The sequence below is a fragment of the Neofelis nebulosa genome, chromosome 4 (assembly GCF_028018385.1).
Source record: "Neofelis nebulosa isolate mNeoNeb1 chromosome 4, mNeoNeb1.pri, whole genome shotgun sequence".
Classification (NCBI taxonomy): Eukaryota; Metazoa; Chordata; class Mammalia; order Carnivora; family Felidae; genus Neofelis; species Neofelis nebulosa.
The window spans coordinates 27,628,368-27,648,535 of NC_080785.1; positions in this window are offsets into that span (position 1 = coordinate 27,628,368).

Below are 20,168 nucleotides of genomic sequence, written 5' to 3' on the forward strand. Positions count from 1 at the left end.
AAAGTTAAATTGTTAGATGTTTGCAGAGCAATCTTACAACATCTGTTAGAAATGAAAATATACAAATTCCTCTATCCCTTTAGCATTAAACAGCTAGTAGATAAAAATCTAATAGAAGGATACATGGTAGCATTGTTAATAGTGAAGAAAAGATAAAAAAAAAAAAAAACCAATGTGAAAAAATAACCATTAACAGAGGAATGATTGAATGGAACAAAATTTATTAATGACTTAATTTTGCGGGTATTAGGCTGTTATTTGATCTATTCAAGTTGATCTGATTTCACCATTCTGTTTGGAAAGGATTACTCTATTACTATTATTAATAGTGTTCTTATCTTGATTAAAATCATGAAGACAATTCTTTTTCTGCTTTAAATACCCTTTATAGAAGAAGCATGTATTATAGAAAATAGAAAATGATATAAGCAAAATTAGGAAAAACTTTACTTACTGATAAAGATTATAACCCTTTCAGTGTATATTGTCCCAGGAATTTTTTTCCTCTGAAAAATATTTTTTCACTAAAATAAGATCATACAAAATGAGATGTTGGGTGATAAATTAGTTTCCTATTGCTGTTGTAACAAATTATCACAAATTTAGAGGCTTAAAACAAGACAAATGGATGATATCACATTCCTGGAAGCCAGAAATCTTAAATGGGTTTTGCTGAGCTGAAATCAAGTTGTCTGCAGAGCCACGTTCCTTCTAAGGATCCTTAAGAAGAATCTACTTCCTCACCTTTTTCCGCTTCTAGAGGCTGTCTGGTTTCCTTGGCTCATGGCTCCTTTCTTTATTTTCAAAGCCAGCAAACTAGCATCTTAGAACCTCTCTCTGAGTCTGACCCATTTTTTAAAATCATATCTCCTCTTCTGAATCTGATATTCCTTTCTTCCCATTGGTAAAGACTCTTGTGTTTAAACTGGGCCCACCAAATAATCTCTACCCATTGTAAAATCTTAAACTTTCTCATACCTACAAAGTCCCTTTTGCCATGTAAGTAAACATATTCATAAGATGCTGGGATTACAACATGGATATCTCGGGGGGCGGGGGGGCAGTTGTACCACAGATGAGTTCTCCAGAAGCAGATGCTGAGATGGAGTTTTGGATGGAAGATGTTTTTCAGAATTTCACCTGTGAAAGGGAAGGGAAAAACAGGCTTGGGTGGAGGAAGAAATTAAGCTTTGTCAGGTCTGAAAAACCTCTGCCAACCCAAGGAGGACTTCTAGAGCAAATCTTACCTTTCAGGGTGGTTTATGTGAGGTCCAAATTGTCAAGTCCCTATACCCCAACCTGCATCAATCACTGGGTGTGGGCTGCCCCAGGAAGGGAGTGAGGTGAGGCTCTCCAAAGCTGAGCTTGACCCCAAAGGAATGGACAGCTGGAGGCTGTCTACCAACCACATTTCCTGTGACTGAGCAGGAAATCTATCCTTGAAGAAGGGAACTGCATGGCATGTCCCCATGTCATCTACATAATGTATTCAAGACATTATCTATGGATTACTCTTTCATAAATTACTTTTTTTTCCATTTAATATATTTTAAACATTTCCCAAAGGACTGCATAATTCTTAACGTCTAATACTCATGGTATCTATAACAGGTATCTCATAGTTGAACATTTGTGTTATTTTCTTTTTTTCACTCTTATGAATAATTCTGCCATGAACTATGAACGTTAGAAATATTTAATAATATTCACTTTATACTTGCTCTTTCTTACCTGCCTAAAATACTAATCACACCTTTTTTCCATCTCTCATAACAATGAGACATTGGAATGAGACATGGCAAATCATTCAAAGCCTAACCTTGGCAATTTATCTTTCAAAAGTTGTATTTTAGGACAGGATGTTGTATTTTTTGTGGCATTAAGATCTGGAGTGTTCCTTATGAATATACTTTTACCCTAAAGAATACTAAGACAGGAAATCTTGTCAAAACTTGTAAAAGCTAAACATTAATTCTAAAAATAAAAATCTGTAGCAAATCTGACATTCCTTATTTATAGTCAACCTGCCTCTCTAGTTTAGGTATTCCAGGTGCTCTCACTTCCCATTGACTCTGTCTTGTCAATCCCATTGTCATGGAGTTTGTCTTTATTCCCAGGGAGACACAAAACACTGTTCTCCCAGTTCTTGAAATTTAAGCCTAGACCTGAGATAATACCTTAAAATCATGCAGACTGGGGATATTTATACATTCCCTTTACATTAAGCCTATCCTGAGTGCATGTTTATATTAACCGAGGAGAGCAAGAATTCTCCAAACACAGAGAAAAAAGTGGTTGGGAGATTAACAAACCTCATCTCTCTCTGGACCAAAAGTTAGTCATTTTAGGAATTATGTCTGCTTATCTTCCTGGCTAATGTCTTTATCCAGATGCACTGAGAAAATTAGAACACATTTGGGAACAAACTTGTACCAAACAGGGAAAAATTTGATAATGTTTTCAAATACGAATCTCCTTCTACATAGACAGTTACAGAAATAATTCTGCCAGCATTTGGAAGTAAAATTGCATTCATAAAAATAACTTTTTACATCCTTAAAAACATCCTACTCATAATTGCTCAGTACAGAATGTTTATTTTGTGCCTGTTTCTTTCACTTTTAAAAGAACACTAACTTTCAAAATTTAATTGGCTACTAAACTGTCATGTCACAGATTATATGGCCACATGTAATTTTTAAGAATACTATAAAGAAATATTCAGGGCAAATATTTATAATGTTAAATGCTTAGTGAACATGTATTAAAAATAGTTTTAAGTTTGTATTTTAAAAATGTCATGTGCCTATACTGTCCTTCACTTAGAAAATTAAAGTGAAATATTTCTGAAGACACATAAAAAGTTCTATAAAAATATTCTTATGTATGAGATAATTCATTAGCAAAGTAAGTGCAATTATTTTTTGCTAGAATTTACATGTCTGTGTCTGTGTACAGAATTTTTTATATTCCAAAGTAAGGAATATTACACCTGAATATAGAGCAGTCGCTATGACAGATTATTGATGAAAACAAACAATAAACTATTGCTTACTTTTATGGAAAAGCATTGGGTGGAAATGAAACTAATTGCAGTAAATACGATCTGACAGTAGGATGATAGTTTTGAACTAATTAGTGTAACACTAAATGAAAAGAAGGCATAATCGGGTGCCAAAAAAAGATATCTCATTTTAAACAAGTGCTTCTGCATTCTTTTAAAGTATGTAAAGGAAATGACAAACTCCAAGTGAATCTCTCACCTACCTTATAAGTTGAGACACTAACGGTGAAAATGGGAAAAAAAAAAAAAGGATCACAAGCATCGGTGAGATTGTGGATCACTTAGCACTTCTATTTAAGTTGCTATGTTTTTTTTTTTTCTCATTGTAAAGCCATTTTTTAATAACCGGTAAGACAGTAATACCTTGAAACATAATAATTGTGTAATTATTGTTATAACCTGCTAAAGTTTTCCATCAAAGCAACTGTTATCAATGGAATTTATTCAATATATGGCCATGGTAGACCCGAGCAGTATACAGGTGAAAGATGATCATTCTCTTCAGATCCTGGTTCTAAAGGAGATATTTATGGTAGGAGGAATATAAGCCCTCATATACAAGCACTCTAATTCCCCATTTTTGTTGTTGGAACAGGTTATAAATGTCTTGAGGGACCTCATAGAGGACTGGTTGGCAAGGAAGGACAGACTTATGTTGATAGAGCATTTCTAGTGATAAATGTTGCTTTGGCTCATTGTTCCCACAATTCATTATAGAACCGGGAATTGGTCAAGTTCGTAATGGTATTGGTTGGTGCCAAAAGTTTGGCAGTTTCGTAAAGTCCTGGACCTTCATCTGAGGCTGACTCACTCCTATATTTGTATCTAATGAGGTAGAATTTTAGTTCTTTCATCCCTGTTAATGGCAAAATGTCTGGACCTTCTTTTCTTGCTCTTTTCTCTTTTCTTTTTTCCCCTTGAGATCTATTCTTGATTTTATTTGGCTCTTCCTGCTCCTATGTGTGTTGCCCTGGAAGTTACTGAAGACAATGGCTTTGATATTCACCCCTTGTTCTCGGACTCCCTTTACCTCTGGCCGTGCCAGAGAAAGAATGAGAATCAGAATCAAGGAAAGTTTGCAAGCGAGAAAATGGTGTTAAATAACAGTCGGGCAAGGCAATAAAGACAGAAAAAAGATGTGAGGTCAAAATAGTGAAAGATTAGAGACAAATTAGAATGTGGTGGATGTAATATTAGGATTTAGTCTTTATGAAAGTTACCAAGAAAAATGCAAGGATGCTGCTGACCACTTATGTGAAATGCCAACTGCATGTCACAGAAAGGAGCCAGACAGCGTGTCCCTTGGAATGTATTTGTTTACCCCCACCTCATCTGCCTGAACAACTATACATTCCTCAGCTTCCTCCAGTGGTCGGTCTCTTTCAATTATCTTCCTATTTCTTTGATAGGCTTTGCCACCATTTGAAATTAATGTATTTTATTTATTTGTGATATGTGTTTATTATCTCTCTTTCCTAACAGAGTGTATGCTACGTGATGTTAGGAGCCTCTTTCTTGTTTACAGCTATAGCCAGCAGTAATGAACAGTGCCTGGCACAAAACTGATGTTTAATAATTTTGATAAATGCATGCATGCATGCACAAATGGATGAATGAATGAATTCAAGATCTAGTTCAAGCATTATATCCTTTGTGAATTTTTTGCTATATAGCTTAGTAATTTCTTTCTTGTTACAATGATGGCACTTTCTATATACAATGGTATTCTGCTTTAATAAACTCATTTGTTTACTTCTTATCTCTAATAAAATGAGTCCCTTAAAGATAGGTCCTGTATAATTCTTGTTAGAACTCCCAACCATTTAGTATATAGTTTCGTGAGTGAATGAATACTTTTGAGAAAATATTATTAGGTTTCCAGAGCCATATTGGCCACATGAAAAAACTTAAATTTTGTAAGTTATCAGATGTGGAAAATACAATTTTTTACAATCCAGATAGCAGAGAGGTTTATATTATTTGCTTATGGAAATGTATCATAATTTAACTACACGTTTTCTCCTTACCTAAATTCTATAGTCAATTTTATCCACTTCTTTGACCAAAAAAAAAAAAAATAGCTGTTCAATATAGGCAAATGCAAGGTTAAGAAGCGTTTCTGATGTATTCTTTCTAAGAATTGGGTACTAGTCTTAGAATTTCTTTACCTTCTTCAACTTATCAGATGCTGTGATGTTTGAAAATAATTGTTTCTCTAACATACTTAATAAAAGTTCCAGGAATACCAGAGACTTCCTGACAACAGATGTTAGTTTAAAGCAAAAGTCATTTTCCACTGCTTTGCAAAATTTTCACTTAATAGAATAGATACCCTACGTTTAAACAAATTAGAAAGAGGGTACAAAATATGAACATTTTTTAAACAATAGAAATAGAGAGCTCAGAGTAAGGAAAACTTTATATTTTTCTCCATTATGGATATTAACTTCTTGTCTTTTTGCCTAAACATTTACTTAAGTGAATTTTCAATCAAAAGTGTAAAATGTATATGCTTTGGCTTTCTTATAAGAAACATGATATTATTGGGGCGCCTGGGTGGCGCAGTCGGTTAAGCGTCCGACTTCAGCCAGGTCACGATCTCGCGGTCCGTGAGTTCGAGCCCCGCGTCAGGCTCTGGGCTGACGGCTCGGAGCCTGGAGCCTGTTTCCGATTCTGTGTCTCCCTCTCTCTCTGCCCCTCCCCCGTTCATGCTCTGTCTCTCTCTGTCCCAAAAATAAATAAAAAACGTTGAAAAAAGAAAAAAGAAAAAAGAAACATGATATTATTGAGCAACCACGAATCCCCGGTGCCTGAAGAGTTTCTTGGGATACAGGACTTTGAGTGCTAAAATCAGGCAAACCAAGATGGTTGTTCACCCTAGACTGATAGAACAATTTTTTTCTTTTTTAACTTGAATAATATACCTGAAAGAGTTTTTAGAATTTTACAAGAATACATCTCTAAGGTATAGTTAAAAAGAGAAAGGTAACTCATTTTTGTTTGAAAGGTTGACACTTTTATGTTTCATTTGTATCCCAAGATGATGATGATTATTTATTTATAATAGTTGTAAGGGTACATGGCACTTACAAACACATAAAAGACAAAGCTCCTGTGAGATTTCCCATCTAACTCGATATACAATATGCCATGTAAGAGCAAAAGGGGAGACAGAAAAAGGTTGGAAAAAAATCAATACTGGAAAGCTTAGTGAAAGAAATGTGTTCTAAGCTTTCAAGGAGAGATGTCAAGGAATAAAAGGAAGTTTATTCAAGTAGGACTAATCTAGTTTTAAACCTTTTGAGAATTATACATGCATAAGTAATAAGAAAATGGATTTCTAGATCTTTTTTCTTATTATATTGTGTTAGTGAAGTATTTTTTTTTTAATTTATAATTTTACAATGACTCTCTTTAACCTTACTAATGTTTTCTGCCTTAAACTATTTTCCCTGGGAGTTGTATAGCTACACCAGCTTCTTATGGTTAATACTTTTCAGATATATAATTTTTATTCCTCTTACTTTCAAATTTACCGTGTTACTATGTTTTAGATGTGCCTTTTAAAATAGCGTACAGCTAGAAATTTGGAATCCAGTCATCAAATTTTCACCTCTTAATTGTCAAGTTTATTGCATTTTCCTTTACTGTGTTTCTTAGTATTTTATTTCTGCCAACTTACTTCGTATTTTTATGTTCTTTGTTCCTTTACTGTCTCCAGTTGCACCGACCAACGAACTGTCTTTATTCCATTTTTTTCCTCTAAACTATTGGAAGTTACACATTATTTTTCTGTTATTTAGCAATTCCCCTTAAGTTTCTAATATTTGTAACCTATGTTGACAAAGTCTGATATTAATATTCTTATACTCCTCACCCATAATATAAGTAACTTCTAATCCCTCCCCTGTAATTCATGTCTAATGTTTTAGTTGTCTTATTTTTAAACCACATGCAATTAGTTATTTTTATAGTAATTTTAATTTAGATTGCCTCATATTTTTCAATATCCATTCTTACTATCCATTTTAAATCCTGCTACTACCTTCTGGGTATAATTTTCTTCTTCCTACAGTAAATTGCTGAGTGGTAATTTAAGTGATGGAAGGTCTCTGGTGAATAAAAAAAAAAACAATCCAGCAAACAAAAAGTCCTCTCTATCTGGAAATATCTCCACCCACAACTCTTGAAGAATTATTTAGTGAGGTATAGAACTCTAAACTGGTAGTTATTTTCTTGAAGCACTGTGAGACTATAATTTATGCTTTATTTTTTGAGCTCTTTTATTATTTTTGACATACCTGCTGTGGTCCAAATGTTATTACTGTGTAGTTAATCTCTTCCTCTCTCACCTTTTCTTTCCTGGTAACCTTCTTTCTCCTGATTGTCTTTATTTTCTCATTGCCTCTAGGGTCCAGCCATTTCTACTAGACATTATTGGTAAAACTTTATTTTTATTTAGCCTGGTGAGAAATCATTTTGCTTCTGGACTGTAAGAATTCTTATTTTTCTTCAACTGGGAAAAACTTTTAGCCATTATCATCTCAAATATTGCCCCTCTCCTACTTCTTTAACTTATATGAATATATATGTTGGATCTTCTCTTCTGTCCTCTATGTGTCTTAATCTCTCTTCCATTTGTTTAATCTTTGCATCTCTATGGGCTACATCCTGAGAAATTTCACCAGCCATCCAATTCAACATTTTCTCTTTGGCTTTATTTCATCTACTATTTGGCCTGCTCACTGCTCATTTTCATTTCAAGGATCCGTAAACTTTTTTAATTTTTAGAAGTTTTAAGTGGTGATTTTTCAAATCAGTCTGCATTTTTTTTCCTCGTGTCTAATTCTTTTCTTATGGTTTCTGTTCATAGATGGGTTTAACTGTATTAAATAAACTCATTTTATTTTCTGTCTCAAACTGTTTTATTATTCTTTTATACATTTCAAATATATCTGCTCGGTCTCAGGTAGATCATTTCCTTGTGATTTTTTTAAATATTTGATTGTGATCTTAAGTTGCAAACCAACTACTCCATAGGCATTTTGTGCAGCGTAGATTATAGAAATATCTCTTGGAAGTAGTTTTACATTTATTTTTTCCAAGTGGGTCAGGAGAAACGCTGACCTACAAATAATTTTTTAAGCATCTTTACTGAGATACAGTTCACATACTATAAAATTCATGAGTTTAAAGCGTATCATCACAAAAAGAAAGACTGTGCACATTAGAAGTTACTTCCCATCCTTTCCCCTTCCCCAAGCAACCACGAATACACTCTCTGTCTCTAAGGATTTGCCTATTCTGGATTTTTTTTATATATAAATGGAATCATGCAGTATGTGGTCTTTTGACTTCTTTGGTTGATCATGTTTTCAAAATCCATCCATGTATTAACACTTTATTCCTTTTTATCACCAAACAATATCCTGCAGCATAGATATACTGCATGTTGTTATTCTTTTTTAGGTGATGGACATTTGGGTGGTTTTTACCTTTTGACTATTATGAATAATGCACTTATGATTATTCATGTGTAAGTTTTAGCGCAGATATATGTTTTCATTTCTCTTTGAGTATATACCCAGGAGTGGAATTACTATACCATATGGTAACTCTATGTTTAGCATGTTAAGGAATTACCAAACTGTTTTCTACAATGTTCACAGCATTTTATGTGCCCATCAGCAGTGTTTGAGGGTTCTGATTTCTCCACCTCCTCATCATTTGTTATGATATATTGTTTTTATTATGAGCCATCTAGTGAGTGTGAAGTGGTATCTAATTATAATTTTGATTTGCATTTCCCTAGTGGCTAATGATGTTGAGCATCTTTTTATTGGCCTAGTGGAATTTTGTATATCTTTTCTGGAGAAATGTCTATTCAGATGATCATCCCATTTTTTGATTGTGTTATTTGTCTTTTTATTATTGAGCTATAAGTGTTTATATATTCTGGATACTAGTCCCTTATCAAATAAATGATTTACAAATGTTTTCTCCCATTCATTGGGTTGTCCTTTCACCTTCTTGATGGTATTACTTTCAGAAAAAGCAATTTAATTTTGATGTAGTCCAATTTACCTATTTTTTCCTTTCGTCTATGTTGCTTTTGGTGTCAAATCTAATAAACCATTGTCTTATCCAAGTTCATGAAAATTTACGTCTTTACTCTTATGTTTTCTTCTAGGAATTTTACAGTTCTAACTCTTACTTTTAAGTCTATGATCCACTTTGATTTTATTTTTGTATATGGTTGAAGGAAGGGGCTCAATTTCACTTTTTTGCCTGTGGATATTTGTTTTTTTCAGCACCATTTGGTGAAAAGGCAATCTTTGCTTTTGACTTGACTTAGTATCTATGATGAATTTTATGTGTCCACTCGGCTAGACCATGGTAACCAGATATTTCGTCAAACATTGTTTTGGATTTTTCTTTGGAGGAGTTTTTATATGAGATTATTATTTAAACAGGTAGTTTTTGAGTAAAGCAAATTACTCTTCACAATGCCCATTAACTACAGCCAATCAGTTGAAGGCCTTGATAGAACAAAGACTAATTCCCACCCACCCACCCCATCCACCCCCTCAGCAAGAAGGAATTACTCTAGCAGATTGCCTTTGGACTCAAGCTGCAACTTTTCCCTGGGTCTCCAGTCTGCAGGCCTACCTGAAAGATTTCGGACTTGTCAAGCCTCTACAATTGTGTAAGTGAATTCTTTAAAATCTATCTATGTATCTGTGTATCTATGTATCTGTGTATCTATCTATCCATCCGTACACACACACACACACACACACACACACACACACACACACACTCACACACTCACACACGCACACACACACACACACACACTCACACACTCACACACATCTATATTACTGGTCCTCTTTCTCTGGAGAACCCTGAGAATCCTGACTAATAGAGTACCATTGTCAAAAATTAACTGGCCTTAATTGTAATGGTTTATTTCTGGAATTTCAATTCTCTTCCTTCTATCCCATATATCTATATGTCTGTCCTTATAACCCAAACTACCAATTTTAATATTTATGCTTCTATTTCACGATGCACACGTATAGGATTCATGCATATAAACATTAATTTAGGATCAGTCTTCAAACTCATGCATGGCACACAGTTGGCTTTGAATTCTTGTGAGATATTTCTGTTTTCTATTCAGAGAACTATACATACACATGATAACTCGATTCATTAGGTCACTGGAAACATTTTGTAATCCCTTTATCACCAAAGGTAAAAAATCAAAGGACCCCAGATACGTGCAGGTGCCTTCATTCCAATTTCATGTCTTAATTGCTCCCAAAGTCTCACCTCTGTCTCTGCATGGCTGTTAAACTCAAGACTTTGGGCATTGTAACTCATCTCTGAATTTGATAATCACCTCCTAGATGTACAGCAACTTGTGTTCTTAATTGATCTTTATTTTTAACACTTCAAGATCTGTATTTATTCATTGCAAACACACTTATAGATATGTTTTTATATCTATATCTGCATCTATCACTTTGAGTTGCAATTTATTATGTCTTCTAAGTATTTATGGGAGTAGAGACATTTTGGTCAAAATCTTTGCTGGAAGCAGAATTCAAATATACTGATCATTTTTCTTTGACAACTTCAAAGGTCCACATTGAAAATTCAAACACAGATGAAAATGTTCAAATATGGATTATATTCTCCTATGAAGACAAAAAATAAGTACTCTAAATTCTATTAACATGAATACTCTGAATTATTTATATATTGAATATGCAAAGCTATTATCAGGATTAAATGAGATAGTCTGAGCCGGTGTATTAGTAATTAGCATAAGTTAGTTGCCACTCAGTAAATGGAATTATTATATTAATTTTGTTATTAGTATTTAGTTATACATTGAATTACCTGTGTGTCTGATTTACTTTAGGAGTTACTTAATATTATATTTCTTTCTTGATAGGAAAAAATGCTTCTGAATAAAATAACTAATTTACAAATGGATTTTGAAATAAAAAAAATTGCTGTCTGTCATTCTATATTATATATAAGGTTCTATTTACTTGAAGTTGAGGCCATTTAGTGAAATATAAAGGCAGGTTATAGTGTAGTGAAGCGTACAATTTCTAAATGTTGTTTCTCCCTCATTGCAATGAAACATTCATAGAGATGCATGATTTGAATAATTGATTTTTAAGGTCTCAGAACAAAGGTTCCAGAGAGAATTTTAACTATTTTACTGAAAAAAATAATTAGTTATGGAAAACTTTCCAACTTCAATTATTAGTGCACTGAAGTGATGCAACAAACCACACTAATCTTGAGAACATTTATCTTTAATTTTTGAGATGGACTATCCATCTTTCATTTCTAATGAAGGGACAAAAAATAAATACTTATTTCTAACATTTCTAATATTTTTAAAGCTCTAATTTTACTTATATTGATGACACTATTCTAAAAGTTCATCTATGAAATATATTTTTAAACGTTAAAAAAATTCTTTAACATTTATTTATTTTTGAGAGACAGAGGACAGAGCATGGGGGGGGGGGGGCGGGGAAGGGGCAGAGAGACAGGGAGACACAGAATCTGAAGCAGGCTTCAGGCTCCCAACTGTCAGCACAGAGCCTGATACGCGGGGCTGGAACCCACAAACTGCGAGATCATGACCTAAGCCAAAGTTGGACGCTCAACCGACTGAGCCACCCAGGTGCCCCATACTAAATATATTTTTAAAATAAAATTTTAAACATTTAAATTTTTTCTTGTCAAAATGTCTTCATTTCTGGAAAGCCATTCCTTTGTTGTATGCTGTCAAATACATTTTGAAAATAAATAAATCAGCATTTTAACACCAACATTTATTTTTTCCTAATAAATATTCTAATAACACATTAATTACAAATCAGAGGTTTTCTTACAAAGCACAAGCGCCCAAGAATATTTTCTAGCCATGCAACAACTTTGACTACTACCGTCTTACTTGGTTAGAGAGCTAGCAAGTTTGGTACCTGTATTAGAGTTCTATGGGTTTATTCAGGAAAGACAAGCAAAACCAAAGATACAAAATGCACTTACTATGTATCGATTTATCAACATGGCTTACTCCATCAATTAGAACAATTGCTAAGCTATACATCTCATAAGTGTATGTACTATATTGCATAACCAGAATTTTTCTTAGCTTCAACACAAAGATTTTACAGGAGCAGATGGCTATGTCTATGAAATGTAAACCTGTCTTATTTTATATAAAATGCTGAAATTATTTCATGCATTTTTGAACTTGCGGTTTGGACGAAAATTGATCTCATTTAAGCACACTTCCAGTTTATTAAAATAGATATTTGGCTTTCCAGAATTCTATATGTTTGATGTAGAATGAAGCTTTAAACACGCTTTCTCAACGTGATTAACAGCTGACATAGTCTGCCTTAGCTGTGTGAACTTATTTCATGAAGAATTGTTTTGTCCTGTTGCATTTCCCAATAGATGTCATTCTCATTTTCTCATAATTTAATCTTTTAAAATCTTTAGAAGTGCCATTTTTATTATGTTAATTAATTTCTAAAGAACATTCCCACCCACCCCCCCACCCACCCCCCCCCCCGCCGTGGAAATATTATCTGCTCATTTTCACATTTAGGTGAAAGTGTAAGATTTTTATTTTTAGGAAATCTGTTTTTGTAGCATATTTGCTTTTTTATCATTCATCATTTGAAAGTTTCCTTTGAGTTGTTTGATGTCAAATAACAATGGTGCCATAAAATAAATATAAAGGGCTTTTTGTTAAATATATATAAGATCTAATAGTCTATCAGTTATTGATAAATAAAAACTACATTCTCCCCAAAATGCCAGGAAGAAAACCCTCACTATATATATATATATATATATATATATATATATATATATATATATATATCCTGGAACTTTTTTCTGTTAAGATAAAGGGAAAAGATATGACTGCCTGCATTACCCATATTTAATAGGTGAAAATTCACAATGAAAAGTTAAATATCTGGCCCATCCCAACAGAGATTTTGAAAATGATGACTTCATTTTCTAGACATTAAAAATTAGTCCTAAAATAATTCTTAAATATGTTGAATTAGCAGAACTGCAAGAATAATGTCAAGTACAAATACAACATATGAGTTTTTGTCACTTGTTATATTTACATTTTTTATAGCGATTCTCATTGGTGTTATAGCTTACCTAGCAGTTTTCCTGATACATGTGTTGACAGAAAGATTTTGAAGGTTGGTAAGAGATAATGGCTAACCATTAGAAGTGAGAGTATGACTCTGTTTTCATCTTAAAATAGCTTCATTTTTCAGATGATTTACTTTAAGTTTCACATGAGCTCTGAGTATGAACAACAGATTGTGCAGGCATGCTCTTCTCTGTATAGATTTTGCTGTATTTTCACAGTCTAACATTCCAGTTACCAAATAGTAAAATGGCGAGCCTCTCTGGCCGCAGAGATGGGCTTTGTGTATCAATCAATGCACTCGCTTCTTGTAAACTGCTATGAAGCCAGACAGCCTGGAACAATTTAATACTGAGAGAGAGGTGTGAATTTCTTCTACTTATCTTAATAAAGTGTTAACTTCAGAATAGTTAAGTGCTTGCAGTTATATTCCAGAATAAAAATGCTCAGATTCAGTTGTGGAAACTTAATGAAATAACTTCTCATTTCTTAGTTCTTCCTTAGGTTCTGCTATTTAACTACTACTCTTTTGGGGGCTCCTGGGTGGCTGAGTTGGTTAAGCATCTGGCTTCGGCTGAGGTCATGGTCTTGTGGTTCGTGAGTTTGAGCCCCGGGTCAGGCTCTGTGCTGACAAAGCCTGGAGCCTGCTTCAGATTCTGTGTCTCCTCTCTCTCTGCCCCTCCCTTGCTCATGCTCTGTCTCTTTCTATCTCTCAAGAGTAAATAAACTTAAAAAAAAAAAATTAACTACTACTATTTTTGAAAGGGTTCTTAAAATTAAAGTAATTGGTAAAATAGATTTCTGAGCATAAACACACAAAAAAGCATTTTGCAATACTGCCAAAGGTTTTATGAGTAATAAAAATGAATAATAATTCATCTATCATGTAATAAAACTGCAATGTTACTATAGAATAATGCATTGGCATAGAACAGGAATTTAGCTTGATTTTAAAGTGATGAGTCTGGAGTGAGATTTTCTGGTTTGAGATCTTGGCTCTAATATTTACTATCTAAGGCTTTTTTTGGGTAAATTATATAACCACTTTGTACCTCAATTTAGTCATCTGTAAATGGAATGATAACAGTACTACCTCATTGAGCTGTGATAAAGGTTAACTGGTCTCATATTTCTATTTGGAACAGTGCCTGGCATATATAAATATTATATACGAGTTCAAGATGTACTTGATCTAATAATTTATTATTATATCATGCGTTGAATAACGTACATTTCCAAGTCTGTGTTTTCTATCATCTTTCTGGATATTGGATTATTCTAGAGAATAACTAGTCCCAGTCAATCTCTTATTTAGAAACAAAATAAAAGATAAACTTATCAAATCTGTTACTAACCCAGAACTGAAATCACAGCTCACACTTTGGAGAACACACTGACATTCAGAAAGAACTGCTAGGAAAAAAACGAGCTGATTATAACTAGCTAAAATTGAATCAAAAAAAAAAAATGTGGTTCTATGTTCAGGTTTTTAAAACAAAATGCCAAGTCTAGAATGGAGGAATTTTGTTTACCAAGAAAGAGAACTTGACAGCACTATTTGTCACCATACATAGTTCATTCTAAATTTACCTGGTAATTGATGTGACCATCTGTGTTAGTTAACTGGCTGTATCCAAAGGAAAAACATACTTCTTATATATTTATGATAGGAGGTAGTCTTGCAACTTGGAGGGAGGCAGCCACCTAAGTGAAGCTACAGAAATGGGGAGAAATAAGGGTGCTGTATCCCTTGATAATTATATTTCAGACATGGCTCTCAGGTCCTTGAGAGAGACAAGTTGTGCCATAAAGCTGATAGGGGGGTCTATTTTTCATCTAAAAGACGTATATACATTTCAAAGAGACAGAGAAAGAACTTACAAGTTTTCTCAGTAAGTTCTCTAAGAAAATGGTGAGGCAGTCTCTTATTTTCAACATGGAGAATTAATTCTGTTATTTTTAATTTATATTTGCCCTTGCAGTAGAAGAGAGAAATCGGAAATGAAAAGGAAAAGCAAAGACAGAGTCCCTGCCATATATCATCAGACTTAAGATGCAGAAAATACAATTGGCTAAAGAGAGAAATCAAGAATATTTATTTTTTCAACGTTTTTTATTTATTTTTGGGACAGAGAGAGACATAGCATGAACGGGGGAGGGGCAGAGAGAGAGGGAGACACAGAATCGGAAACAGGCTCCAGGCTCTGAGCCATCAGCCCAGAGCCTGACGCGGGGCTCGAACTCACGGACCGCGAGATCGTGACCTGGCTGAAGTCGGACGCTTAACCGACTGCGCCACCCAGGCGCCCCAAGAATATTTATTTTTAACTGCTTATAAATGAGTGATATCAAGGCAGATGGCTTTCATTAAGAAAGGAAATGTGTACCATAATGTAATTTAACATTATTTGAAATATATACCATTTATATCTAAGGTAAGTTCAGCCCAATAAAATTATGCTTATAAATGTGGTGGGGAGGGGGGCGGTGGGGACGGGGAGAAAACTTTCTTTATTTGTGTCCAGGCTCCATTATTTATTTTCCCAGGAAGGTAACTGACAGGCTAAAAAGAATTGCATTGGGAAGATTTGTACCTATTACCACAAACCCACATCTGAAACACCTTTTCAGAAATGTGCTCTGGGAAAAGAAGAATGCATAGAAATAGAAGAGAGTAAGTAGGAGAAACACTCTTACCTTCCTGTGTTGAAAGTTCACAAGGCATATTTCCATATTAAAAGCTTCTATGAAGCTTTTAAGAAGTCCTTTTAAATGTTGTAGAAATAAGATAGGCTTATTTTTTTCAGAGCTAGCTATACTAAGGGAGTCAGCCACTATCATTTGTCTGCTGCCTTTACAGATAAACAAGAATTTAGAATAATACAAAATATTTAGTCACACTTCCTCTACTTGAGGATTTTCGAGAATTGTTTTACTTTGCTCTCACGCTGAAAAATGCTGTAGAGAAGGTTAAAACCAATCTTATGAGTGCCTCAAGGTGAGTTGATCTTTTATTTTACTTAGTTTTGGTTTCTTGTGTGCCATAGAAATCTTTCTTTAGTTTTAAGTCCAGGACATTTATGTGAAAATGTCACAGTGTTAATAAGTCTGAGTCAATTTTAATTAGTCCACCTTCAATTTATTGAGTCAAGTGTCTTTTTAATTTCAGGAATTTTTTCTTGATTTATATTTTCAAGTCTACTTTCTGTCCTAATTGTTGTTTTCTTTTTTATGTGGACCCTGGGTGTGTGTATAATGGATCTATTTTGGGCAAGTTTTCACATCTTTTTCTTCCTAATTATTTAAATGCTTTTTTTTCTATTACATAATTTAAGGTACTAAAATTTGTCCTTCATTTAGGTAGATTTTTATTTTCAGTGGTGTGGATGCTTCAACTGTTGCATCACTTATATCATTTTATCTTTGTTCCCACTTTTTTTGTTGTATTATTATTTCTTCTCTGAGTTCCTGTATTTTCTGTCTTGACATCTTCATGCATGGGGAACTCTTTTTTTTTTTTTTTTAACAAAGCTATTTGATTCCATAGGAAAATACTTCACCAAGGTTTTTATTTACTCTGTGTTAAAATATTTTGTTGGCCATCTTTGTTTATAGCTTTTCATGGTTTTTTTCTTAATGACTTTTTGCCTTGTATGTTCCTTTTATAATGCTGCACACCTGTGAACGTGAGACATTCTTTCTGGCCCCAGTTATTTACAGAATTGAAGTGGGAAGAGACCATATGAGTACTTTGGGCTAACATGAAGAAGAGTATGGTAAACAGCTTTGTTGCAAAAATGGAACATACGTAGGTTTTTTTCCCTTCGGCTCTAACTCCCTTGCCGCTCCATGAGAACAAAGGATTGGGAAAGCTTCTTCAGCCCACACATTTGAGCCTGATTTCTAACACGAGAGTTAATTTCCCACTGGCTGGCACCAACCACTTTGGAAACCTGCTGCTCTAACGGGTTTGCTCGTGATCTGAAGTGGTCTGTGATCTCTCAGCCTTCTATCTCAAAATGGTCCCTTGTACAATGCACATCGTAACCTTTATTAAAATATTTTAAAGTTTGGGATTATCTGTGCTAAATGTCATCTAACATAAAATCTCTACTTGCTATTTGTCATTTTCTTTGTTAGAAGTTGGCAGAGATTTTTTCTCCTCCAGCTTAAAAGTGAAATGTCTTCATTGTGTATTTTTTTTAAATATTTATTTATTTTTGAGAGACAGAGTGAGACAAAGTGAGACTGGGGGAGGGGCAGAGAGAGAGGGAGACACAGGACTGGAAACAGGCTCCAGACTCTGAGCTGTCAGCACAGAGCCTGACGCGGGGCTCGAACCCACAGACTGTGAGACCATGACCTGAGCCGAAGTGGGACGCTCAACCGACTGAGCCACCCAGGCGCCCCATTCATTGTGTATTTTTTAAGAGTAGTTCTTTTATTCTCTTTTCCATTTTATTTATAATGGCTCATTAATTCAGTTTCTTTCACTCTAGAGCCCATTTGGGCAATTTATATTTCCCCCCAAAATTATCCATTTAAGTTAGCCTTTAAATTTTATTGGTGTAAATATTAACACCAATTAATGTTGTTTATTTGAGCTTTTCTTTAATTTGTAATTTTTACTATTTTTTTTAAATGTTTATTTATTTTTGAGAGAGACAGAGACAGCACGAGTGGCGGAGTCCAGGCTCTGAGCTGTCAGCACAGAGCCCTATGCAGGGCTCAAACTCACAAACCGCAAGATCATTACCTGAGCCAAAGCTGGACACTTAACCGACTCATCCACTCAGGTGCCCCTGAACTTTTTTCTTAATACAAGCGTTATAGCATAAATTTCACTCTAACACCTGCTTTGGCTGCATTCCGTAGGTTTTGGAATATTGTGACTTTTTCTTTTGCTTTGAGACATACCTTTTTTTTTTTTTTGAGACATATTTTGATTTGCCATTTGATTTCTTATTTGGTCCATTGCTTGTGTAGCAACGTGTTGTTTAATATTTACATATTAAATATTTCATATTTATAAGTAATTTTTACACCAAGTGTTTTATACTCATTTAATATTCTACATCTATAATAGGTCCCTTTTTTTCTGATATATTTATAACATCTAGACTTACTTTGAAGATGTTAATTACATTCCTTTTAAAGTCTACTGTTTGTTCTCTAAAATCTTGAGATTAATTTCTTGTCAAATTGGGTTTGATGACTTATGTTAAAACATGTTTTCCTCAAAATGTTGGTGTTTTTTTTCACTGGCTCCTCATATTTTTGTTTGATGATTTGTTTTTGCCTGGCTGTGGATGTACATTCTGACATAAGAGCTGGCCTCAGGAGATCGTGGGAGCAAAGTGCTGGTAGACTATGCCAGAAATTTCTGTCTGATTGTGTCTGGCTTCAATGATGCAGGCGCTCACCCTTGACACTTTGCTCCAAGGGCAAATGTAGCTGATGCCCAGGGAAGGAGAAGACTCTGTCCAGCTATTCCACATTCACTCACCCAAATAATCCCTTCTCTGGGGGCCTCCCCAACTGTTTGAATGTGTTGCTCTGGGCTTGAAGCAACCTTTGGTACCATTTCACATCTGCTGCTCAATCCCCTTCTGTAAGCCTTTTGGGTTGTGGTTTACATGAGCCTCTTTTCTCTGCTTTCTCTATTTAATGGATTCCTCAAATGACAAGACTAATTGATAAAAGATATTCTAGTTTTCCATCACCATTTTAGATTTATTATTTTGTAATATCTTTGGGCACTTAAAGGTGATCTGGGGGCATCTGGGTGGCTCAGTAGGTTAAGTATCCTACTCTTGGTTTTGATTCAGGTCATGATCTCACAGTTTTGTGAGTTCAAGGCCCACATCGAGCTCTGCACTGGCATCACAGAGGCTGCTTGGGGTTGTCTGTCTCTCCTCTCTCTGCCTCTACCCCACTCATACAATCTCTGTTTCTCTCAAAATAAATAAATAAATAAACTTAAAAAAAATTAAGGTGATTTGGCTTGGAGAGAGTTCTTAGGTTTTGTCAGCCGTCTTCATCCAATGTCCTTGTTCAGCACTTCTGTGACTACTGATTTGAACCTGTTTTATTTTTCTGTGGCCTGGATTAAACGTTTCTAAGAAGGTAATGTAGTGTCTGTATAGATTTATCTTTTCTAGGAATCTGGAGGTTTGTTTTAGTGGCATTTTTTTGGAAGGGAATTTGTCCCTGGCAGAATGTTTTTCCATGTCTGTTTAAAGACAAGGCAGCTTATAAAGGCCATAATGGTAGAAGACTGACCTGATTTTACCTTATGTGTAATTCATGGTGCAAAGATCTGACAAATGTTGTTAGATATTTTATTATCTAACAGTCTTAATTGAAAGGGCCTTTTGTAAATTTTTTAAAAATTATTTGTTTTTTAAAACTTAATTTTTTTTTAAATTTTTTAACTTTATTTATTTATTTTTGAGGTGGGGGTGGGGGGAGCTCAAGCAGGAGAGAGACAGAGAGTGAGAGGGAGACACAGCATCGAAAGTAGGCTCCAGGCTCTGAGCTATCAGCACAGAACCCGACACGGGGCTTGAACCCACAAACAGCAAGATCATGATCTGAGCTGAAGTCATATGCTTAACCGACTGAGCCACCCAGGGGCCCTGAAAGGAGCCTTTTTAAACTTTTGATTTAGGTTACTTGGGGGCTTTTGCACATTTAGTGGTGTCCATGTTTTTCATCTCTGTGGTAGTCATCACCACAGAATGCAAATATTAGGGTTCCGACATAGTACAGAAGATGCTATGAAAAATGTGGCTGTTTGCACTCCAACTTAAATGGCTGTTGTTTTTGTTTGTGTTGAGAAGGAAAAACTTTCTTCTACCATTGAAGATTCTTTTGTCTAATCTA